This window comes from Myxocyprinus asiaticus, chromosome 29 (assembly GCF_019703515.2).
Source record: "Myxocyprinus asiaticus isolate MX2 ecotype Aquarium Trade chromosome 29, UBuf_Myxa_2, whole genome shotgun sequence".
Taxonomy (NCBI): Eukaryota; Metazoa; Chordata; class Actinopteri; order Cypriniformes; family Catostomidae; genus Myxocyprinus; species Myxocyprinus asiaticus.
Window position 1 is genome coordinate 17674278 of NC_059372.1, and position 27318 is coordinate 17701595.

At 38.0% G+C, this 27318-nt stretch overlaps 1 protein-coding gene across 2 annotated transcripts in view; it reads left to right on the forward strand.

Annotated features, from left to right (window-relative positions):
* LOC127420129 (zinc finger protein castor homolog 1-like) overlaps window positions 1-27318 on the forward strand; it is a 320096-nt gene that overhangs the window by 74564 nt on the left and 218214 nt on the right. For both annotated transcript variants that reach the window (XM_051662147.1, XM_051662148.1), the window contains exon 3: window positions 16163-16275. The gene's annotated coding sequence lies outside the window, so the exon portion shown is untranslated. The remainder of the gene's footprint in view (window positions 1-16162; window positions 16276-27318) is intronic.

The window sequence follows — 27318 nt, forward strand, 5'->3', positions numbered from 1 at the left end:
AATGTGGGTCTCCCACTTCAGGTCCTGTGAGATGGTAGTGCCCAGGAACCTGAATGACTCCACTGCTGCCACAGTGCTGTTTAGAATGGTGAGGGAGACAGTGTTGGGGTGTTCCTCCTAAAGTCCACAATCATCTCCACCATTTTGAGCGTGTTCAGCTCAAGGTTGTTTTTAACCTCCCTTCTGTATGCAGACTCATCGTCATCTCGGATGAGGCCGATGACAGTGGTGTCGTCTGCAAACTTCAGGAGCTTGACAGAGGGGTCCTTGGCGATGCAGTCGTTGGTGTAGAGGGAGAAGAGTAGTGGGGAGAGCACAAATCCCTGGGGGGCACCAGTGCTGATTGTACAGGTGCTGGAAGTGAATTTCCCCTGTCTCACAAGCTGCTGCCTGTCTGTCAGAAAGCTGGTAATCCACTGACAGATAGACATGGGAACAGAGTTGGTGTAATTTAGTCTGGAGAATAGCTGGGATGATGGTGTTGAAAGCCGAACTGAAGTCCACAAAAATGATCCTTGCATATGTCCCTGGTCTGTCCAGATATTGCAGGATATGATGCAATCCCATGTTGACTGCTTCATCGACAGACCTGTTTGCTCGATAAGCAAATTGAAGGGGATCTAGAAAGGGTCCAGTGATGTCCTTCAGGTGGGCCAACACCAGTCTCTCAAATGACTTCATGACCACAGACGTCAGGGTGACAGGTCTGTAGTCATTAAGTCCTGTGATTTTTGGTTTCTTTGGGATGGGGATGATAGTGGAACATTTGAAGCAGCATGGGACTTCACACTGCTCCAGTGATCTATTGAAGATCTGTGTGAAGGTGGGGGCCAACTGGTTAGCACAGGATCTAAGACATGCAGGCGAAACCCCATCTGGGCCCTCTGCTTTCCTTATTTTTTGTTTTTGAAAGATGCGGCTCACATCATCTTCACAGATCTTAAGTGCAGGTTGAGTAGCAGGAGGGGGGAGGAGGGGGGTTGCAGGAGGTGTTGGTGTTTGTGTGAAGTGAAGGTCAGAGTGGGTGTGGGGTGTGATATTTGGCCTTTCAAATCTGCAGTAGAACACATTCAGGTCGTCAGCCAGTTGTTGGTCCACCACAGGGTTGGGGATAGGAGAACTTACTGTAATTTGTAAGTTGTTTCATGCCACTCCACACTGATGAAGGGTCATTACCGGAAAACTTGTTTTTCAGCTTCTCAGATTATCTTCTTTTAGCCACTCTGATTCCCTTATTCAGTGTGTTCCTGGCCTGATTGTACAAGACTTTATCCCCAACTCTGTAAGCATCCTCTTTGGCCTGACGAAGCTGCCTGAGTTCCGCTGTAAACCATGGTTTGTCATTGTTAAATAAGTCGTAGTAGGAATGCACATATTCTCACAGAAACTGATATATGATGTAACAGTATCTGTGAGCTTGCTCATCTCCCTCACCTGCATCTCATAGCGCGTTTAAACAACACAGCCGCGCCTCCGACTAAAATGTCAAACAAAACGTCCGAATATTCAAAATCCGGGAAAAGATTGACTGGTATATGCTGTCGAATGTTCAGCAGTTCGTCTCTGGTAAAACTGACTGGAAAAAGATTACTAAACACAGGACAAACAAACAAAAACAACAAAACAATAGAAGTGCTCCACACCGAGGCGGCCATCCATGGCGCCATCATGATGTACTGTGTCACATAAATGTGACACAGGCCCCCTATCCTTTATTTTAGTGGATTACCTGTATTAAAGGAGCTTCAGGTGTTCATGGTTGTCATAAGTGTTGATATCAGACACAAAAAAGGAGATCCGTGAAGCATTTCCGATTTGTTAAAATTTTCAGATTGGACGGTTAATTCCTTTTAAAGCTGCTTGTAAACGGCAAAGTTTAAACACTTGTTTTAGCGCAGCGGTTGATTGACAGGTGAGGGGTGGCGCTTCACTGCTGCTGAGACAAGAGATTTCTTTGGAGCTGTGTCCTACCAGTTAGCACAAAATGCTCAGTGCTGACAAGTTGAGCCTTGGTGCTCATGTGGTGATGCAGGTTTGAGTCTGACCTGCAATATGTCACAATTTTATTTCCCCTGTCCGAATAATTTTCACTCTTTACTGTTGTCTAATAGGGCTGGGTAAAAAAATTAATTTACAGATAATCTCAATCTTCATTTGAAAGATTAATTCCAATAAAGATTCTTAAAATTATAAGATATGGAAGCGTAAGTGATAGTTCTCGTGGTAGCATTATGTCATTCATTCATACAGTTCCGGCATGTCATCCTATTATGATCTATGTCTCATAAGGCCCACAGCTGTCTTTCTATGCTCGTACGATGCAAGGCTTTCACCCATCTCCACCCCAACACCACCAGTTTAGGTCCTGTCCTGCTCTAGGGGTAAGCTCCTCTCCCCTGCCATCTTCGCCTTCTGGCAGGATCTGATGGTTCAAGCGAAATTCCTGACGCTGAACCGTAGCATGGGGGTTAAGCCAAAGAAAACTAATTTATCACTAACTCATGTTATTCTTTACTATAGAGTCCTCTGAGAGAAACATGTTTTACTCTATGCACAAAGCTCTATGATGCGAGTAATTCATTTGCATATGCAACCAAATTTCGCACTATGTGACTAAAAATGTCTGTGATTAGCCAATAGCTTGTAAATTTTCACATTTATTTGTCAGTGATCGAGTAGTGTAATGGTGAAGAAGTTCAGCACAGAGTTCCTTTCACTGCGTGTTGAGAGTAAAAGTTTGATTTGACTCGTTCCATGCATTGTGTTTAAAGACAGGATCTACATAATCCGTTTGTCAGATAATAATGTCTTTTAATGGGTGTTTTGTTCTGTACAGTTAGTTGTCAATCAAAAGTAAAAAATAAAAAATTAAATAAAATAATAATAATTGAATCTCATTTAATCACACTACTACGAGACACTCGCTAAATCACCAATGAAAGAGACAATGCCATTGTAGCACTTGTTCTACTCATCACTTATCATATATATATATATATATATATATATTAAGGGTGTCAAACTATTAATGCTAACGATCGCAATTAATCGCAATATTTTTATAAACATGAGTGGACAAAATATGCTTCATCCAGATGTATTTTTCAGTCATCCACACAAAACCTACCCCACCAACAGAGTTGAACAACAGAAAATGAACACAACTCAATTCAAATTATGTACAAAATATGGTAGTTGTAAGTGTATTATGACAGGATTTATTTGCTTCTTTTTATGGAGTTTTGACACACATAATCTTTCCAGGAGCACAGTGGAATTAAATAGCTCTGGTCATGTGCTATTTGCACCACTCATGCAAAAAAAGTCTGCACTGTCATTTACAATTGACAACTCTGTGTAAAATACATCAACAACTCCTTTTAGACCCCGGTCACAATTGTAGCAGGTGGGATTAAATGGTTTAATGACAGCATAGATTACCTGCAGGGTTTCAGCAATGTCTCCAACTTCTGCATTGGCAAGTGCACTATCAAACAGAGACACTGTGACAGAACCTTGGAGATAGCAACAGGGTTTCCGTTAGCCGGTAATCAATACCGCCGCTGCGCTCCCTATACACATATTACGCAGTCTGTGTAGGGCACCAACTCCCTAAGGGGGCACCAGAAACTCCACCGGCTGCCTTTACTGGCACGTTATACGTTATTCAAGGACCTGGTAGCAGTTGCGGAACACAGACGATCGCCTCGCATGCATACTTTAATTTCGTGCTCGCACCACGCCTCGCAACTTTTGTACTACACCTCACAGTGCAAGGCAGGTGTTCAAATGGCAGCTGTCTTGCCACTGTAATCATGTTACAAAGTTCCATGCTCTATCTGTGCTTTGCGGGCATGTTCTACTGCTGTGCTACATTGATCAAATGCTTGTCGCAGGTATCAGCATAATGTCTCCCACCATCTGTTTTCCCAATGGTCAATGCATGCGACATTAGCAGCGTTTGCGCGAATTAACCCACTTCTCATGAACTACGTTTTATTCAAAGGGTCATATTACACGTTAACGGAGTTAAAAAAATTTGTGCCGCTAAATTAATTTGCCGTTGATGTGTTAACACGTTAACTTTGACAGCACTAATATATATATATATATATATATATATATATATATATATATATATATATATATATATATATATATATATATAATGCGTACACACTGATGCGTACATGATGAGCCAAAACATTATGACAACTCACAGGTGAAATGAATAACGTTGATCATCTCCTTACAAGGCCACATGCCAAGGTCTGGGTAGATTAGATGGTAAGCGAACACTCAGTTCTCGTAGTCGATGTGTTGAATGCAGGAGAAATGGGCAGGAGTAAAGACCAGAGCAACATTAACAAGGGCCAAAAGTGTTATGGCCAGATGACTGGGTCAGAGCATCTCTGAAAGGGCAAGGCTTGTGCGGGGCTCCCGGTCAGCAATGGTGAGTACCTACTGACAGTGGTCCGAGGAGGGACAAACCAAACACTGGCGACAGGGTGTTGGGCACCAAAGGCTTATCGATGGGCAAAGGCAACGAAGGCTATCCCGTCTCTTCCGAAGTGACAGAAGGTCTACTGTGGCACAAGTGACACATTTGTTTAATGATGGTTATGGGAGGAATGTGTCACAACACACAATGCATCACACCCTGCTGTGTGTGGGGCTGCATAGCAGCAAAACCGTCAGAGTGCCCATGATAACCCCTGACCACCGCCGAAAGCACCTACAATGGGCACACGAGCATCAGAACTGGACCTTGGAGCAGTAGAAGAAGGCCATGTTTTCTTTTACATCACGAGGATGGCTGTGTATGTGTGCACCATTTACTTGGGAAGTGATGGCACCAGAATTCACTGTGGGAAGACGACAAGCCAGTGAAGGGAGTGTGATGCCCTGGGCTATGTTCTGCTGGGAAACCCTGGGTGCAGCCATTTATGTGGATGTCAATTTGACACGTGCCACCTACCTAAACATCGTTGCAGACCACATACACCCCTTCATGGCAATGGTATTCCCTGATGGCAGTGGCCTCTTTCAGCAGGATAATGCGCCCTGCCACACTGCACACATTGTTCGGGAATGGATTGAGGAACATGATGAAGAGTTCAAGTTGTTGCCCTGGTCTCCATATTTCAATCCGATTGAGTGTGTGTGGGATGTACTGCCCTCATGCCTTCCACAAGCTTCTCACCATAAGTTGCTGGAATTTTGGCCCATTCTTCTAGACAGAACTGGTGTAACTGAGTCAGGTTTGTAGGCCTCCTTGCATGCACATGCTTTTTCAGTTCTGCCCACAAATTTTCTTTTGGATTTGGGTCAGGGCTTTTTGATGGCCACTTTGCTGTCCTTAAGCCATTTTGCATCAAATTTGGAGGTATGTTTGGGGTCACTGTCCATTTGGAAGACCCGTTTGTGACCAAGCTTTAACCTTCTGGCTGATGTCTTGAGATGTTGCTTCAATATATCCACACAATTTTCCTTCCTCATGATTCCATCTATTTTGTGAAGTGCACCAGTCCCTCCTGCAGCAAAGCACCCCCACAACATAATGCTGCCACCCCCATACTTCACGGTTGGGATGGTGTCCTTTGGCTTGCAAGCCTCACCCTTATCAGGCTATTTTGAAATTGTAATCCAGGGCTGTAAAAGTCATGGAAACAAATATAATCTTAAAACGTCATGAGGACGACATGGACTTTTCTATATTGAATATTAATTTTTCTATACTCATTTTGAAAGTATTTTATCAGTTAGATATTGCTCTTTCAGTCAATCTCTATATATAAAAAAATTATTAATCCATATCCCAGTAATCATGAACAGCTGTAAAAGCCATGGAAAAGTCATGGAAATTCTTTGGTCAACAAGAGTGGGAACCCTGAATAAATCAAAAGCCCCCAAAACAAAGTAAAAAAAAAAAACAATAAAAAGATATTGACTGTACAGAGAATGGCAGCACATATCCCATAGAAAGTGTAAATGCTACAGTTATGAGCAACGCTACATATAGATTATTCACATGCACATACACACTATATTTAGCTTATTTAAATAAATAATAATATATATTTATATGTGCGCACACACACAAGACTATAGGAGGTTAAGAACAAGGGTTTTAGCGTGAGAAGTGTGCTGACCCGTGAGAGGGGCGTCTGTTGTCTGCAGGGACTCATAGAGTGCCTTGTATCCACTTCACAGCAGAGAGAAGCCTGAGGAAGAGCCTCTCCATTACACTGCTGTCAGCTAATGCTAAACCCTGCTCTGGAACTGTGGGAGGAGAAGATAATTCTCTAAAAGTCAGGAGAGAAAAAAACAGTGAAATTAATATTGCTTTTTAGTCAGCATAATAAGTCATTTTGAACTCAACTAAAGAGAGCAACAAAACAAATAATTTTTTGGGGAAAGAATACATGTATTTTAATGCCTTCAAGCAAAACTAATTAAAGACAGCACCTAATTTACATAAATAAGCATTATAATTTGCATGCAGGCACCGGGGAATATGCGCCGAAAAGAAAGCAATATTTTGCAGTCTGCTAATTTCATTTTATTTAGGATTTAAGCTTTATAAAGATTCATTTTGCAGGGAAAGAGAATAATCAAAGGGGGAAATGTGAACTATTCAAAGGGGCCTTTCAGAGTCACTAGAAGACTCCCTGACTCCAGCATCAACTCCTTGAAAGGTAAAAATTTTTAGAGCCCAATTTATTAGTATGCAGTTCCAGCATCGCTGGCTGAATTAATGGCGCTGACTGATAATTACTGTAATCGTGGCACAAATGGAGTGTTGAAATAGCAAACAACGGCCACAAGGCATGTAATGGGGCTTTTATTAATTACTCAAGCCTGGGCTACAGCTAGCTCCAGAATTTACAGTGGCATTGCCAATTGGTGGGCAGAGGTGGGCCAGGTATAATCCTGCAGCAACGTAGTCTGAGTCAGTTTTGGAGTGTGGGGTGAGGAAAGGCTCTTGCACTCACTCACACTCACTTTTAAAGTGTTTTATAATGCAGGACAGATTCAACTGGATAAACTATGTGTACACCTCTGTTGATATGTGACTCTTAGCCTACTTAAAGATGCAATTACGTGCACATCTCTGGGCTTGGTAATATATAGTATATACAGTATAGTTGTGCTCAAAAGTTTGCATACCCTGGCAGAAATTGTGAAATTGTGGCATTGATTTTGAAAATATGACTTATCATGCAAAAAACTCTTTTATTTAAGGATAGTGATCATATGAAACCATTTATCATCACATAGTTGTTCCTAATTCCTTTTTAAATCAAAATGATAACAGAAATCACCCAAATGGCCCTGATCAAAAGTTTACATAACCTTGAATGTTTGGCCTTGTTACAGACACACAAAGTGACACACACAGGTTTAAATGGCAATTAAAGGTTAATTTACCACACCAGTGGCTTTTTAAATTGCAATTAGTGTCTGTGTATAAATAGTCAATGAGTTTGTTAGCTCTCACGTGGATGCACTGAGCAGGCTAGATACTGAGCCATGTGGAGCAGAAAAGAACTGTCAAAAGACTAGCATATCAACTTAATGGAACTTTATAAAGATGGAAAAGGATATAAAAAGATATCCAAAGCCTTGAAAATGCCAGTCAGTACTGTTCAATCACTTATTAAGAAGTGGAAAATTCGGGGATCTATTGATACCAAGCCAAGGTCAGGTAGACCAAGAAAGATTTCAGCCACAACTGCCAGAATAATTGTTCGGGATACAAAGAAAAACCCACAGGTAACCTCAGGAGAAATACAGGCTGCTCTGGAAAAAGACGGTGTGGTTGTTTCAAGGAGCACAATACTTGTTGACCCCTCTCCAAACATAGCGCTTATGGTGGTGACCATAAAGCTCTATTTTGGTCTCGTCACTCCAAATTACAGCGTGCCAGAGGCTGTGAGGCGTGTCAAGGTGTTGTCGAGCATATTGTAACCGGGCTTTTTTGGGGCATTGGCTTCTTTCTGGCAACTCGACCATGTAGCTCATTTTTGTTCAAGTATCTTCGTATTGTGCTCCTTGAAACAGCCTACACCGTCTTTTTCCAGAGCTTCCTGAGGTTACCTGTGGGTTTTTCTTTGTATCCCGAACAATTCTTCTGGCAGTTGTGGCTGAAATCTTTCTTGGTCTACCTGACCTTGGCTTGGTATAAAGAGATCCCTGAATTTTCCACTTCTTAATAAGTGATTGAACAGTACTGACTGGCATTTTCAGGGCTTTGGATATCTTTTTATATCCTTTTCCATCTTTATAAAGTTCCATTACCTTGTTATGCAGGTCTTTTGACAGTTCTTTTCTGCTCCCCATGGCTCAGTTTCTAGCCTGCTCAGTGCATCCATGTGAGAGCTAACAAACTCATTGACTATTTATACACAGACACTAATTGCAATTTAAAAAGCCACAGGTGTGGTAAATTAACCTTTAATTGACATTTAAACCTGTGCGTGTCACCTTGTGTGTCTGTAACAAGGCCAAACATTCAAGGGTATGTAAACTTTTGATCAGGGCCATTTGGGTGATTTCTGTTATCATTATGATTTAAAAAGGAGCCAAACAACTATGTGATAATAAATGGCTTCATATGATTACTGTCTTTAAATAAAAGACAGTTTTTTTTGCATGATCATTCATATTTTCAATATCAATGCCAAGATTTCACAATTTCTGCCAGGGTATGCAAACTTTTCAGCACAACTGCTATATATATATATATATATATATATATATATATATATATATATATATATATATATATATTGTATATCTAAAACATTAGAATTGTATTGTATAAAAATTAATGTGTCTGAATACACTGCGTCTTTTTTATTTATTTATTTTGACCAGTTGTCATTTTCTGCAAATAAATGCTCTAAATGACAATATTTTTATTTGGAATTTGGGAGAAATGTTGTCAGTACTTTATAGAATAAAACAAAATGTTCATTTTACTCAAAGACATACCTATAGTCAATCCAGAGAAACTGATCCTTTTGCAGTGGTCTCATTTTACAGAGCTGTATGTATGTATACTGTATTTATATATATATATATATATATATATATATATATATATATATATATATACTTTTGATAGTATTTGCATGCACCATTCATGGCCTATATAGACTTCATATTTTATCATGAATTGTATGTTTGGTCTACTGGCATTGGGTGTAACTTGACCTCAGGGAATTTTGGCTTTGGTTGCACTGAACCTTGTATTATTACACAATTTTGCCATGAAGAATTAGGTAGAGGTTTGATCTCAAAATACACAATGAGTCATACATTTCCCAATGATAGCAGGACTTCCTGGTGAACTTTTGTAAAAAAATTTAACAATTTTAGAGGTGACCTGGGGCCTGGGTAGCTCAGTGAGTAAAGACACTGACTGCCATCCCTGGAGTCAAGAGTTCGAATCCAGGGCATGCTGAGTGACTTCAGCCAGGTCTCCTAAGCAACCAAATTGGCCCAGTTGCTAGGGAGGGTAGAGTCACATGGGGTAACCTCCTCGTGATCGCTGTAATGTGGTTCTCGCTCTCGGTGGAGCACGTGGTGAGTTGTGCGTGGATGCCGTGGAGAATAGCGTGAAGCCTCCACACGTGCTATGTCCCCGGGGTAACACGCTCAACAAGCCACGTGATAAGGTGTGCGGATTGACGGTCTCAGATGCAGAGGCAACTGAGATTCGTCCTCCGCCACCCGGATTGAGGTGAGTCACTACGCCACCACGAGGACTTAGAGCACATTGGGAATTGGGCATTCCAAATTGGGGAGAAAAGGGGAGAAAAAATAACAAAATAATTTTAGAGGTGATCTGTACAGTTGAGCGATATATTTTGAGAGTAATGGCCTACCTTGACCATAGCAGAGTGTAGAAAAGGGCCAAGTGTTGCAGAATCCCACTCACTTACAGTATGAGATGCCCTAATCTTTTTAGCCCTCATTGTTCTCAGCAGTAAAATCTGGGGGCCAGACCATTCAAACGTCAACCCATCGGCAAGAGAGGGTTGATTAAAAATGCTCTTTATTACCCACCGATTCCTGAATGGAGGACAGACTTAAAAAAATGGAAGAAACAATTAGAGTTTTACTGCTTTGTGGGCACTACTGATTTCTGTAAATCACACGAAGGGTGTAAATTTCCCAATAATAGACAGTGGCACTCCTTGCATGCATAATCAACAAGTTATCAAGCCCATTCACTGAGTATTTATCTTTCTCTCTGAAAACTGTGTAACATTTGAAGCATCTACAGCACACGGCAAACACGGAGTGTTTTCAGGGTTGTTTCATATCTTGCTTGTCCGATCAGGAAAAGATCAATTGTAAATGCCCTCCAAGACAAATCTGAGACGGATAGCAACCCAACCACTTCAAGAAGTGGTTTGAGATATATACAGACTGATCACACTGTGAATTCGGCAACAGGTAGAAGGTTCTGCTGCTGAAATCGGTATGTGCTGAAATTCTTATCACTGGCCCCCAGTGGCCGATGCTGTGGTCGAAGTGTTGTTCAACATGTGGGAGAGAGTGATTTCCCATGTTTGGGTAAAATATCCACAGAGTGGCACCAAAAGTGCATTGTTTTTGTAGTTGTAAATGATGTAATACAGTCAACAGGAAGGTTACTTTATTGTCCATACTCCCTTACCCAAACCCCAACCCCAACCCTAAAACTGTCAATGGAGTAAACATTTTTTAGAAGTGAAAATGCAACCTCCAAATCACGCTCATCATTGTTTATATGAACATGATTACTTCCTGGTTTCTATGAGCCCAGATGTAACATGACGCTGAGTAAATGATGACAGAATTTTCATTTTTGGGTGAACTATCCCTTTAAGATCATGATCAGGATTACATGCTAATTATCTTAAAAACAGCTTGTAGAAATGCTCTCATTGTTATTATGTTGTGGAGCATTTATACTAAGTGAAAAACATGAATATGGACATTATCGTTAAACAGTTATATTCATTCCTTTTTGTGTAGCGCCCCCCCCCCCCCCAGCATCCCAACCCCCTCCATGCAACACCAGGAGCCCATACACCCACACAGACACACTACAAAGAGAGCAGCTGTGTTTTATTCCACAGAATAAAAGCAATAATGGTTGGAAGCCTTTGAAATCATTAATAGATAAAAAGAACGAATGATCACATTACATCTGGAGTGAGAATAAAGCTTTATCCTGTCTTCTCTCAGATCTGCAGTTCAGACCAGATTTTGTTGAAACCAACTTGTTTGTTGCAGATGTGTAATGGGCATAAATGACTCGATCAGCTAAAGCAGCACTTCGAGAATATTCACGAAATACTAGTCACAGGTGCATCCCTAGTCATTCAATGTAAATCAAGGAGGTACCTGAAATAGTGTGGTGTGGGGAAAAATCCAGCCATTCTAGTTCAGTTTGTGACCTAGGCCTGTGTTTTTGAACTAATGTTTTTTTTTCTTTAGATGGGTGGTTGTACAGAAAGAAAAGGAAAGGAGGGAGCTCTTAAAGGGATAGTTCTCCCAAAAAATAAAAATTCTATCATCATTTACTCACCCTTATTCCAAACATGTATGCTGTTATTTTTTTCTGTGGAACTCAAAGGAAGAATTCTGAAGAATCTAGTTGCAGCTTTTTTCCACATAATGATGTCTGTTAACTTGAAATGGATTAGTTCATTTTGTGAACAAATCATTCTTTTGAACTGGTTCTTTTCTTTCACGGCTCTCTGACTCAATGGTCTATTCCCAGCAGTTCTCGAGTTAACAGCTCATTGTAGGGGAAGACTATCAGTGAACGTGGTCACTATGAACTTAATGTATGGAAAACTGTGTTCCACTGAAGAAAATAACAACATACAGATTTAGAATGACATGAGGGTGAGGAAATACTCACATCATTTACATTTTTGGGTGAATTACTCTTTTAACCTCTTCAACTCTTCAACATTTTTGGGCTGATGCATGCAATTTTTCACGCTTAAATTTAAAAGATCACTATTTACACATAATGTGGACTAATTGCCAAAATTTGGTCTTATGATGAATAGGATAAAAAAAAAATTTTTTTGTTTTTTGTTCTTGTCCTAAATTGTAAGCATGTAATTCTGGCTCTGTTCACGCCATCTCCCTCCAAAAAGTCTTATTCCATTAGATGGCAGCAAGTACTAGAGAAAATAATTTGTCTTCCACCTTCCATCACAAACTGCTGATTTGAAATGTAGGTGGCGCTCTAACACATTTTAGCCCTCACATATGTGCTCGTCCATAGACATTCAGTCTAATTTTCAGTTCATGCACCACCCCCATTGTTTAACTGAATATCTCAGCCACTGAATGGACTAGAAGCTCAATCTAGATGTCATTAGAAGAGGTTCTCCACTTTGTGATGTTGTATCTAATCTACACATATTTTGATAACATATATTTCCGATGATTTGTTTAGCATGCTTTTCCTGCTGGACCACATATTTTATTCTGGACTTCTAAGATATAACAATGGATTACAGCAGCAGTGATCGGCGACGAAAGAGACATTTGTATTTGATGTCTTTCAGAAATCATATTTCACTTTGTGATTATTTTGAAAATCTTTCGAACTGTGCTATGAGGGCAACAAAGAATGAGAATGAGTGTTTTCATTTGATATATCTATTTAAGTGCTATTTAAAAGACTTTTATATTCATATAAATATTTCTACCACATGACCTCTAGGTGGCACTTTCAGGCCTTATTTTGTTATTTTATGGAACATAAATGCAGAAGTGATGGTTATCTATGAAAAGTTCAGATTCTATGCTTTCAAATGATACATATGCCTGATTTATGTATTCGGAGACTTGAACATTTTGAGCATAAACTTTGCTCGCGACATAATGCCCCCTATTGGACCTGCTGACGGGTCCACAGACTTGAAGAGGTTAAATGAAAGTGCCAGAAAATTGACTAGCAGGAATTTATGTTACAGTTAAACTTTCAGATATTTTTGTTTTTCTATTTTTTAAGAACGTCATGTCACTCCTCTCCCAGTCTGTTTAAACCTGCATTTCATTAAATAAAAATGGCACAGGTGGAGGCAGGTGGTGTATTGTTAGGCAAATTATTAACTTTGATTTCATAATGAGAAGTTGGCTTGTTACATATACCCTCCCTATATTGTTGTGATCAAGCTACGCAACTGTAGTCACAGGTTGCTGTTTGCGTAGATATCCCAAAAATGCATTCATTCATTTTGCAAGATAAACATACTCTGTCATTACCTCAACTTACCTTTTTTCTGACGTTTTGTCTTATCTGTATTCTCAGAAGGCATGTTATGTTTTCTAACCTTTTCCTTATTGATCGAAAATGGCACTTTTAGATTTTTTGACAAGATGAACATTGATTTATTGTTTTATTGAACAATAATCAAAAACGTAGATAAGGCTTTCTGGTGTAACAAGTGGAACACAGATCTAAACACAGTGGTTACCTGGCAATACAGCCTAAACAAACACCTTTTAATTCTTAGAAATGCCATGGCCTTGATATGCCTCTTAAGTTCTAATCACAATACACACTTGATCCCCCCCATCTCTAGATAAATATCCAGATCAATACAATAATAGATTTTTTCTCAAAGAATCTCTATGAATAATGCTCAGTAGACATACAGTATTCGTATTCTAAATGAATCATCTTTCATTATTAAATATCGAGACATCAGTCAAAACGAATTATTAGTCTTGTACTTTGTGGGTGTGTACTTTTTTCTTTTCTTTAATTTCTTTTCATTTTTTTGTTTTGTTTGTGAGATCATGCTTAAAAAATGTACCGAAAAACAGTTCATGTCATGACAGATCATCCCTTCCTTGAACATAATGAAGTGAATATTTTTATGTCAAACATTGCTGCTCTCGAAGCATGCTATAAGCATTCCATTCATTTCACTGTTTGCCTGGTTTTTACTTATTTCTGCTTTGCTTTTTTTGCTTTTTTGTCCACAGAAAGAAAAATGTAACTTGACAACATTCTTTTTTTTGGTTACAAAGCATGTGATTTAAAACATATCAAACATACCAATAATTTTCTCTTTTTTTTTATTAAATAATGAATTAATTTGTGGACATTAGGGAGAAGGGGGATTTGTTTATTTAAGGTGACCATATTGTGGTTGGCCCAAAAGGGGTCGGGTATTTAATGCATTGTATTTGATATATTTAATACATTACATTTATTGTAACATAAATATATTTAAAAAATTTATAATATTTTTATACATTTGAATGTGTAAATCAAAAAATAAAAAGTGTAGATGCTTGTTTCACCACTCACATGTGTTTTGTTTTTGTATTTTCTGACTTTTTAGCATTGAAGTACCAGCTTTACAGGTGAAGTACAGAGGTTGAACTACAAATATCAGAGGAAGGGGTTGTAAAATTGTAATCATGGTTTTTTTTATCTGTCCTACTAGTTTACGTTTCCCTGATAAGTAGTATATTTCAAAGTCAATATTTTTTTTCGCAGCTTACATTATTGATGTTTCTGGTTGAGAGCACAGAGCATGTCACGCGGTTGTGTGTGCAGAAAGCAAGTGGGAGGGTGAGAAAGAGAGAGATTTTTTTTTTTTTTTTAAGACTGGTCACTTAGTCTGCTGCTCTCTGTCAGAATAATCACGTTAGGACATGTAAAAACGAAAACTGGTGCGGAGACTAGTATCAAATACACAGATGTATGAGAGTCCTAACTGCATGTCAATATGAAGAAAGCCAAATATCGGACATTTGTGGCCAATTTTGAAATCCCAGCCAGATGCTTTTTTTCAGGTCCAAAATAGAGGACGGATGGTTTGACTAGCAACAATTTTTGTTTTTTTTTAATGAATCAAATGTTAAAATATGGCATCAGTGCATTATGCTCAAAATTTTTTCCATTCAGAAGAGGAGAGTGATGAGTATATACATATTGCTACATCATGCTGTTGGTATGCTGTAGTAGGAAATTTGACAAAACTATTGATTTGTGACTATGTGAGTGGAGTATGAGTTGTATATGTCTCAGCAAGACACAGATATGGTTTTAGAAATGCACCATCCCTGAAGGGAATCATTTTGTGGATTTGACTAATCAGCCTCTGCAATATTTAAGACCAAAGGTCTTAAGAATGATTTCATTCTACAACAGTCACATGGACAATGGAAATATTTTGCCAAAAAAGAGATCTTATCATTGAGGCTGACGTCTGTTTTGACTTTGTTCCTGTGTGATCTGAGGCCCCATTCACAATATACATCACAATAAGCTAATTAGCAATATAATTAGCATTGTAATTACCCGCTGTAATAAGTGCTTTTATTTATTATGTTTTTAGAGTATTTATCTGGTCTAAAATGAAATTGTTTGGTTATTAGTCTATTTTTTTTATTTTTATTTGGAATTTAGGAAGTTTTTATTTCTACTTTTTCTGGCCCTTATCTGGCAAAGGAATTGGCTACTAAAGCAAATCAATATAGCATAGAGAAAAATAGTTCTGTGTATATCTTTTTTTATATTGATAGGTTTATGAAATAAGAGCGACTGCACCTGGATAAAAAAGCTTAGAACAATAATATCAAGCTATTTAAGTTATGAGATGCCTTAATAAATGAAGTTCTTTCCTTTTATATCATTCGCTCTTATAAAGTGTGTTTTTCATAGACTGAACGTTCCCCCCCTTGTGTTTTTCCCAGAAGCCCTTGTTTCTCTTGAAAGGATAGCGTGCATAAATACACAATCTAATAAGAGCACAAGATGGATGATAATGCCTTTTTATTAACTTACGGAGTGGTTTGTTTGGGCAAATTGAAAGTCTTATTTTTCTCTCTAAATATCTAATTGGAGTTTTGATGGGTTTTACAATGAAATGAAAGTAGTTATTGTGCTGTGGAAACAGCGGTGTTTATAAAATTCTGTGTACGATACAAGCTGCTGACAGCACCGGTATAAAAAAATGCATTAAAAAGTGTCACACGTTCTGAATGATTTGTCTAAGTGGCGAATGGGATGGTGTTAATGTGATATTTAAAAGTTCAATTGAGAATGTTTTTTTGCTGTTTCTCGTTTATGGTTTGGTGGTAAAATATGTACTCATAACTCCTCTCTGTGTCCCTACAGGCATCAGCAGTCAGCTATGTAAGAGTCTTGTGTGAACGTGCAAGTTGAGTATAGGCAAGGAGAGTGTGACCCACAGAACCGAGTCGAACTGAAGCACTCAATTTACCTTGAAGGTCAGTGTGCCCATTATAGGTCAGTGTGCCCGTTGTAGTGGTTGGTTACTTGAAGGACTGTCATATTAGTCAAAATATGACTAGGTTTGACTATAAGTAAGAATATAAGTATGTTTTCTCTTTCAGTTCTGAATATACAGTATATACAGTAAATACTGTACATACTGTATGTACATGTACATGTAATATATTATTACAGCATATAGAGCAGGTGTACACACTTCTGCTTTGTGTACTGTAATTATATACTATAATAGCTGTTTACACATTATGTCAGGATACCTGTATAAAGATCAAACAGTGAAATCGCAGTGCATTTTTTAACAACAACACCAACCTTTATTAAAAGTTGCTAATAGGAAAATGTTTCCATACCACAGTAGTGCATTCGTAAAATGACTTTAATATTGTAGGAACCTGACTGCAGACCAGTTGACTACCCAAGCAAATGTTAACTAGACTACCTAATTATGCTATTCTAAATTTTAAAGGGACAGTTTACCCCAAAATAAAAATCCTATCATCGTTCACTCACCCTCATGTAGTTTCAAAACTGTATGACTTACTTTCTTCCATGAAAGGCAAGTTAGGCAGAATGTTTAGTGTCAGTCACCATTCACTTTCATTGTATGGGAAAAAGATGCAGTAAAATTGAAAGGCGACTGAGGCTAACATTTTGCCTAACAATTCCTTATGTGTTCCACAGAAGAAAGATGTTCAAGCGGGGTTACAAACAACATGAATTTGTATTTTTGGGTGAACTATCCCTTTAAACATTTCAAAAACATCTGCTGAATGTTGTTCTAACATCTGACAGGGAACTTTTAGCAACATATTGTAAATGTGCAATCATCCAGATGAAAACACACTCATTGAATGGATGTCTCTGCAATGTACTTGTGATGTCAGGGTTGGCACTGGTTGTGTTCACTCCACCATGCCACTGTCTGGTGTGAATAGATTAAAATCATTAGATAAGTGCTAATACACACTGTGCTTTGTCAATGAAGCTGATGAAGACATGAGTGCATTTGGAATGGCCTCAGTTTGCCTAAGGTGCTGATGCTAACCACAACTCGTATGATAGCAGTGACTCTGAGCAATATTGAAGTCACACCTTTGGTTCACGAAACAACTTAATTGAGTCACACACACGGAGAAGTCCAGCCATGTCATAAAACCCAGAGCCCTTGATTAATTAAGCCCTTTATGCCCAGGAGCACTAAACGTTCACCAGGTGCCTGTTCAACTGCCACTAGGCCTGCTGCTCACCCCATAACAACCCTGAGACATTAAATGCAACTTTATCATACTTTCATCCTTTTTTTTTTTTTTTTTTTACTTTCAAATTAGTGTGATTTGTCCGAGCTTAAAGTTAGGTTATCTTTCTGCATGGACAACATTCTATGTGAACTGCACTGTGGTTTGTTGACCAGAATAATTAGAATAATTTGTGGTAGTTTTTAGAGATACATGCTACTCTACAAGCTACAAAATAGTTAAACTACAGTTAAGCTACTCTTTAAAAAAAACTAGGTAGCTGAACTACAAGCTACTAACAAAATGAATTAGCTAGTCCCTCTTTTGAATCACTTCTTTTATACGAACCACCTGAACGAACCAATTCGCTAAAATGAATCACACTTCTCAACACTTAATGTGAGAGTACAGTTTAAGAAAGTGTGTTCGATTATTTCCTCAGCTCACTTTGCTGTAAAGTTGCGTGATGTTTTGTCATACTACACTGCTACTTGTGAGCAAAAATAGTTTGTTACTGTTAAAGCTACACTATTTTTAAAAAGCTACTGTCATGCCTAAAAATGCAGTTACGTGTCTGCTTGGCTGATTGGATCCCCCTTATGTCAGTTCCAAAATCCACTGACAGACAATAGATAGTTAATAGATTATTAACTATTGACAAAAAATTAACTGTTTTCAATTTTTGTCAGTGAGTTTTGAGTAAATATAATGTATTTTTAGTTTCCTTTTTTTAAATCAATAATAAGTGTTCTTTTTTATTTATTTTTTTATTTTTTATTTTAGCAATTTGATGTACATCTCATTCCCTGTCATTTAATTGTATTATGTATATTTCTGCATTATTTCAACCAACCACCCTGTTCTCTAGATATCGGCATTGTTCATTGTAAAACCCAAATCGGTTGACCACTAATTAATTTATCATTCTTCTTTGGGTATCTTCTCATTTCCTTGTATCCACAGGTGTTATACTCGTTAACTAGCCATTGAGGAGTCATCACCTAAACCAGTGCTTACAGACTCCCAATTCCCTCTAATCCAAAACAAGCTGATTTAGCCAGCTCTGTAGACTGTTCTCCACAAAACAAACACATTGGCCCCCTGCAGACTCCACCAGTGCCTTCCTCCCTCCCATTGCACCCCCACTGCTCTGAGCTCTGTTAGCCAGGCTAAGTGAATAGGGAGAGGCAGGTCTCCATTGGTAACGGCTGCCATGGAGGCACCTGCAGGAGAGCGAGAAGGATGCTGCATGAGCCAGCAGGCTTGTGCAGATTAGCAGAGAGATTTGGGGCCTTGGTCTGTCGTCTTTATCCCGCTCCCCTGCCGTGTAGGGGGTGGTCACCCCCGCCAGAGGGTGTGTCTGCCAGGAGCTGAAGAAGGTTAGCCTTGCGGCCCTGTGAGAGGGAATGAGCAGAAAATTGAAGTTAACAAGCATGCCGTATGCTAAGTGGTGACGGGAGTCCCCAAGCTTTTGGTTAGGGCCCTGGTCCAGCTCCCATTCTCCTCACAGAGCCGCTGCCAGCATCCACTGGCTCTGACTGCAGGGTGGAGGTGACCAGCATTGTGTGTCTGTATGCAAATTAAGACATCGCTACGACATGATCGCTAGTCTACAAGACTCATGAGATACAGATGGATGTAAAAGATGCTTTTGGTTTTGCTTTGGGATCCAGTTTTACAATAGACATTAAGTGGCCTCCCAGTACAGTACCAAATTGTATTTTCTTTCACCATACATAGTTTGTTTGTGTATTTTATAAGATGAGGGCAAGTCATGCAACCTGTCCATGTTGGCATCTGGCTAATTTGGCTAGCTTTTAGCAAGTGACAGATAAATTTGCATCATAATACTAAAGAGTTTGATTGGACGCATGACCTTTGATGTCAACAACAAAAATATACTGGAACTGATTTATCCTCCTCTGGTAAGAAACCTCTTTAAGATTTGTTATTGAAAACTGTTTGGGTGATAAGAGCAGCATCTCTCAGTTTTGTTTGATATGCCGCTTTAAAAAATGCATTCATTTTTCTTGCGTCAGCGCGATGATAAACATGATGTACGCCTACATGTATTGTGGGACATTATTCCTACAAAAGTTGAAAAAACATGTTAGTTATTTTTATTTACTTTGCACATTAACAAATCTGTGGGTTATTTCACTTCATTTTAATATACATTTTGTTATATTTTATTTTGTTATCACTGGACAGTACGGTTCTATTTGTTAACATTAGTAAATGCATTCCTGTATTCGCTGTGCATTTTCACATTGAGAATCAATGGGTTCATCCCAGAACTGTTGCTTTCAGAGGCTTTATATGGAGATAAGATGAAAATAAGGTGTATTTTGAACTGTTCTGAGACCAGTGCAGACAGACAGTGCACTGGAGGTTAAGTCATTTACTAAATATAGAGCAAGGGAGCATCCTATTTCTTTCTATGCAGCCAAGTGCATTCACTCCTAAAATCTGACCAAAAGTTCAGTTTCAGGCTGCAAATGATGTTTGGACCACTCAACATGTTTGGCAGACATGGGACAATGGTAATCAGTACATAGATTCAGAATTTGTAATGCTAAATTTAATTTGAATATGGTTGGCACTGATTGGATAATGCTGGCAATTACTTTGAATCAGAAATAATTATGCTACTTTATGATGAAATAAATACATTAATAACCAACACTCCTGGAAAAATAATAAAAAATTTGATGAAAAAAAAAAAATCTATCTTTCTATAGCTTGGTATTATTTACAATTTCACAACATTGTCCTGTTGTCCATATATGTGGACATACATTTTTAGGATATTTGTATTTATTTATTTTATTTATTAGGTGCTACTAGTTACAAATCAAAAAGGTAAATGGAAAATGCACACAGCAGCCACACTCGGGTCTCAGGAGATTAAAATACAGAATTTCAGATTTATAACATAAATCTCCTGCGTTACTTATACATACCCTGTTGGACATTGTTAGTAGACAAATGAAATAAACAAACGAGAGTGTAAAAAATATTTTAAGGGGATTTTACTTTCTAGATATTTAAAAGACTAAAAGTTAAAGAAACACACAACTCTGCATTATTAAATGGCTAGTTGCATTTAATTTTTTTCCTTCCTGCCACAACCAAATCAGAACAGTCCTGCAAATAGAGAGCCATTGCACTGACTGTCTGTGGTCAAAGAGTAAGGTTTAAAACCCTGTTTTCCTGGCCAAATTCTACCACTGGCCCTTATCAATCATGGCCTTCTAATAATTCCCATCTATGAATTGGCTCTATCAATCTACTCTATCCTCTCCACCAACAGCTGGTGTGTGTTGAGTGTACGCATCAACTTGGTGGATTCTGCACACTGGTGGTGATTGAGGAGAGTTCCCTGTTTTCCATGTAAAGCGCTTTGAGTGTACTGGCAGAACAAAATGCTATATAAGTGTAAAATTCATTATAAAAAGTACATTAATTTATTCAGTGGCTTGTCTGGTACACACAAGAGAAGATTGCTTGACTTTGACAATAAATAAGATTTATATTTATTTGTGAGAGTGGACCAATTATTTAATTTGAAAACTTTCAGCACTTGACCAATCCCTGTACATTTGTGTACAATTACCTTGCTCTTGCACATTGGGCTAATGTCCTGTTTATCGGCCGAGAACATCATGCACGACCATCATTGTTGCGGTCAGTCACATATGCTGCATGCCATGCACATGTCCTTCTATAGCAAGCAGCCCCACCTCCTCTCCTTTTTGCTGCAGTGCACAGCCCAAGGGAGCACCGTGCTATATGTGTTATAATAAGGGTAGCTGATATAATGAAGGTCATTGTAATCAGAGCTAATGTGTCAGGGAGTCGAGACACTTCGGCTTTATTTGAGGGTTAGGCCCTGCACCACTGGCCCGGGGGAGGAGGCTGATAGTGTTATCAGAACTAACCTGCCGCTAATAACGGCACGCTCCTCTGTTCGTGTCAGCTTCTGCATGAACTTTCACTACTGATATCTACAGTGTGGAAGAGGGGGAAGTGGATTGAGGTACTAAACGCTTCACATCTTACTTAAATCCCCTCCCCAGGTGTTTGAAGGTTCGGTGTGTTTGTTTATTTTCAAACAGCAGAAGGAGCGTGCACCGTCGGAGCTGGATGTGCTTAATGTGCACTTAAGCAAAGCGCACACTTCTAGACTGAAGGTCGTAACCCTGCGCGCACATAAAAGGGATAGTTCATCCAAAATTGAACATTCTGTCATCATTTACTCACCCTCATGTTCTTTCAAACCCCTTTCACTTTCTTACTTTTGTGGAACACAAAAGTAGATGTTAGCCAGAATGACAGCCACAGTCACCATTTACTTTCATTGTATGGGAAAAAAAAGATGCTATGAAAGTAAATGTATCTTCTTACTGCCTAACAGCAGTAAGACTTTAGATAAAAGTATAGTTGCAGAATTGCAGAGTATTTCCAGGTCATAGCTCAAAAAGGGTATTTTGAACATAATACTTTTCCTCCAATAACAATGGCATGTAGACCTCCTTCATACAAACTCTTGTTTGTTTTCATCAAAATATGTTGAGTAAGCCATTAAATGAGTAGTCTGCTCTACAAAGTAAGGGTACCTTTGCCCTTTTCCCTCTGCAGAGTCAATGTTCTAGCTGAAGTTAAATGATGGTGTCCCACAGCGTGATATCATGGCTTTGAATGGGCCCAAATTTAAATGATATATGGGATTTCCTTTGTCATTGAAATCTAGGCTTTATGGATATCAGAATGCTCTTTGTGTGCTTATTTGGCACTATTTTTGTGTCACCTTAACTTACAGCCTCTTGCATAATAAGCCTTTGAACTTAACCCCATGAAATTGCTAATCTGACAAGAATTTTCGTTCTTGTGTCGATGTATTTCCTTTTGAAAAAGGAAGCTTGGTGGGGCATATCGAAGGGTTTGGCCCCTTTAAAAAAAAACAAAAAAAAAACAAGAATCCATTGGCTTCAGTTTACATCACAGCCGTGAAACATTTGTGTAAAGGTACCATCCCAATTCTCATTCTAAAAAACATTTTATTGGACAAAAAAATTGGATACACACATTAATGCAATCGCTATTGTGATTTGAACTGTGAAATGACATAAAAAAAGAAAAAAAAAAGAAAGAAATGGTAATGGTAAATGTTTCCATTTGACCAAAGTTAAGTCATGGGCAAACATGCTCTACTGCTAATAGAAATACTGTTCAAGAAAGGGTGTTCACACTTGAGTCCTCTTAAAAAGTGTATAAAAAATACAGTGAAACATAGAGGGAAAAAAATATATTCACATCATCTTCATATAATATCTGTTCACTGTGTACCTGTTTTTGTCAACTTTGTGATAGGGTATCAGCCCACTTTTTTATAATTTTTTGGAACCCGATAATAAATTATTATTAAGTTAAGAAATTATTATGGAATTATATTTTTGTATAATATTAACAACAAAAAACAACAATTATTATTATTATTATTATTATTATAAAACAGTATTATATTTATGTAATATTTTCTTAACCTGCATTCCTATACAGGCCTTTATTTTGGCGGAAGCTTTTATTTTGGCGGTACACTGAGGAAGACATTTTTGCAGAGAAATGCTCTCATCCACTCTCCTGTCCACAAATACCCGGTGTTAAGAGGTTACTTTAGATTTGGATAGTAACCTTTAGCGGCCAAGCATATTGTGGATTAACACAAATGTGCAATTTGTGAATCTAGTGCGCTGTTAATTTAACGCGCTTAGCTCATTTGCCTCATACGTGCTTTGAGTATGTGTAATGCACTACAGAGAACAGAGCTGCACACATACAGTAGCACAGCGAGTGCAAACTAATTATTTATTTAATTTAATCACAGCCTTTGCAGTGAAATCACAATTTCGATTTTATTTCTATTAATCATTCAGTTCTAGTTATTAGTATTTTTGGTCTGTTTTCCCTGGAAGAGAAAAAAATACTAAAAAAAGATTATTTTGTTAACTTTTAGGGGTACACTGGAGGAACTTAAAGCTAACATACCTAGACTGAAAGACACAAAACACCAATTTAGATTTCATGGGCTATTTGGACATGTATAAAGGCTCTTGTCCAATCAACATCAATCTTTTGTGCCATTGATTTGAATGCTACCAAGTTTTTGATGTTTATTATAAAGCTTTTTTAAATTCAAAGATTTAATTGAGCACATTTTACAGTCTTGCTATACTTTATTTCTACATAGACGTCAAACTGTACATTCACCATGAACTCATATGTCTTCAAAAAACTGGGGATTTCCTGCTGACAAGCCTCATAAAATAGGATGAAAAAGAGATTGGCAGAGGCCCTAGTATTTCACTTTTCATATTTCCCTTTTAAAAAGTGACGCACTGGTTCTATGAGAGACATCAAAGGGCCAAGGAAGAGCCAGGGAGTCTCTATTCACTTTTCCACCTCCATAAAAGCTTCCCATATCTAACCTCTAGTGACTGGCTGGCCCTATCATTCAAACGTCCCAGCGCTCTTTTTGGCTTCCCCAGGACCACAGTGAAATGATCTCTTTTGTTGCGCATCATTAGTTCCATCTGTTGTGAAAGCCCGGCTGTCTGTTCCAGGGGCAGGCCGACGTGATGGTGGCCGGGGGCGACGCGAAAGGGCCGCATCCCTGCGACTCATGTCCTGACCTCCTTTTCCTCCTCCAACACAGATGCTCCCTCTATCTATCACTCTAGGTCTGTCACTGCTTATTTATGCATCCAGAGGAAGGCATTTCATCTGATACACATTTTATCGAACAGTGTTCCCACAGTCATGGACTGTATTATTCAAAAAATCTTAAAAGTCATGGAAATTCCTGTAGTGATTATATGTTTTTGTAGCTATACTCTGCTCTAAAATATTTCAGTAGATTAAAAAAAAAAAAAAAAAAAAAAATGGTTCTCTTCAAAGAAACATTCAAATTGGTTCACAGATTGGTCTGAATGATTCTTTAGCAAATCTGTCTGAATTTGTATGATTTACTTACCCAGTAATCACAAATGACTAGAAATGTCATGGTAAAGACATGAAAAGTCATTGATCAAGAAAGTGTGGGAACACTGATTGAAACTAGGCATTTTATGTTGAGGACTAGGATATATTAAGAGAGGTGAAACTGTTTTCCTTTGATGCCAATAGGCTGATGCGAAGTGAAAAGATCTACAAATATTGTTTGTCTTTTCACAACACTGTATTAAAGTGGCTTTGGCTTGTGAATATTCATGAGCATAATGAAGTATCAACATAAAGCTGGACAGCACAACTGTACTTCAAATCAAGACGTAAACGTCTCAATTATTTGGTCCATAACTAAAGGCATATGCAAATGTGCAGTTAAAAACAAAATTAAGGCATCTTTATTCATATTAATTTATTTAACATCTGTGAAGAAAAAAGCAAACATTCTAGTTCCATGAACTGTGTGTCCATTTTGTGTTCGTATAGGTGGTCACCAAAGTTTTCAGCTCTGATTTCTCTTGCATCACGGTGTCTGTGATGCACCAAACAGATGTAACATTTTCTCTTGGCAAGGAAATATTTTATTCATGATTTACATGAATGATAAATCTTGTGAAAGTCTTGGTGCTGATGGGCATACGCAATTTAACATCTGTCTTCCTCAGAATAATTAATAGAGCAGCAGAACACTGGGGACCCAGGACTCTTCCTATCGTTCACTTTCTGTAATTATTGTCAATAACAAAGCAGACGTAAATTTGCATCTTGCAGCTGACTCGCTGTTCTTTTGCCTAATAAAACAAAGTTTAAAGAAGTCCATTCCAGTTCTACTGTATGTGGAACTTTTGCATGAATAAATCAGAGTTCTTGAGGTTGTGAGGTGACTGGGTGGAAGTGGTACCTCAAAACAGCTGCCCATGATTAATTTCTTAATCAGTATTTTTCTTCAGTAAAATGTCTAAATATCCTTAAAAAACACAGTAGTAGTAGTAGTAGTAGTAATAATAATAATAATAATAATAATAATAATAATAATACAATAATAATAACATAATAATAATGATATTTAAATTAATTTAATGTTGTAAAAAAGTTATTTCAAGATATATTCTCTGAAACAAGTCTTCATGAGTTACGCAATTTTACATTTTAGAAAATATATAATTTTTTAGGGATGTTTAGATATTTATTAAAACTTTACAATAAGGTTCTGTTTGTTAACATTAGTTAACATGAACTAATAATGAACAATATATTTACAGCATTTACTAATCTTGGTTAATGTTAATTTCAACACATACTAATACATTTTTAAAATCAAAAGTTGTATATGTTAACATTGCATTATGAACTAACATGAACAAACAATGAACAATAGTATTTTTATTATTTAACATAAACTAAGATTAATAAATGCTCTAAATGCTGTTCAATGTTTGTTCATGATACTTAATACATTAACTAATGTTAACGAATTGAACCTTATTGTAAAGTGTTACCAGATATTTTGACAAAAAAAAAAAAAAATGTTTTGCAATGTGAAGAAATCCAGTCTATTTCATTCTTTTTTAAATAATAAACAGTTGAGCAAATGACTTATTTAACTGTTTTAAGTAATGTGGTTTGCTGAGACTGCTATCACAACCGAGGTCCTTGGTGTTTGAACGGGATTGGCTGATGTCCATCTGGCTTTGAGTAAAGCTCTCTCAGCACTGCTCGTGATGATGAGCCTGAGCCCAACTTCTCTCTGAAGTTTGCTGTCTGTTAGTCTCGTGTAAGTCTCGTGTAGCCAGATCTTTGACTAAACGGCATAAGATCTGGTCCACATTGCAGATTATTCTGGCCAAAAACAGCCCACTTAGACAGGAAAAGACTGTCTTACTTACATTTAAAGTGACCAACCACAGTTCCTTTTGTTTTTAAGTTCTATATGGGGCAGGTTTACCTGAAATAGTATAAAATAAATTAATTAATAAAATTGCTGTCCATCCAAAAGTAATAAGTATTGAGTTTTTTTCCCACAGACTTAACTCAAAAAATGAAGTAAAATATACAGTTATGCTCGTGGATAGCCAGTTGCCTTAACGAAAACTTTTATTTTAGTCCAGATGGACTGACAAAAAAGCCAATCAGATAAGAGCTTGCCATATCCCATTTCTAGTTTTGTCTGCAATATGCATCAGACGGTCAGTGAATGGACTGTAAGCTTGGGCGTGCAGTCTGAGGCTGAGACTAGCTGTTTTTTGAGCCAGACTATATAGACTAGCTATAGTCTCTGCTCACCATTTTTAGCCTAAGCAGCAAGCCACAGAGGTCATCCGATATGACCTGACCTCATATGTAACACTTTGGTCTGAAAGTGAGCTAATCCTTTCCTATGGGATTAATGTAGTGTCTCTAATGCTCATAAAGGGAGAGAGAGTAGAATGCGGCTTCCACACTGCTTCAGTTCTCAAGTCTATTGGATAAATGACTCTGTTGCTATCGCCCTGAGTGACACCCCGTTGCCCGAGAGCCAAAGTGCTGTATTTGTTGGAGCCATTATGAAATAAAAACCTAGAGAAAAAGGGCCACTATTTGGTTTGAATTGATTCCCTGAAACTCCTGCAGTGAATATGCTTTCATTTTGATGGTATTACCACCGACAAAATGTGTTGTGTCAGTTCCACCTCTCCATTACTTTGTCCATTAGGGTGAAACTGGCTGATTTTATTTCTCACACTCTATTTTCTGTGATAAAATGGAAATTCAAAAGCTTATTAAGTTCTGAGTGACATC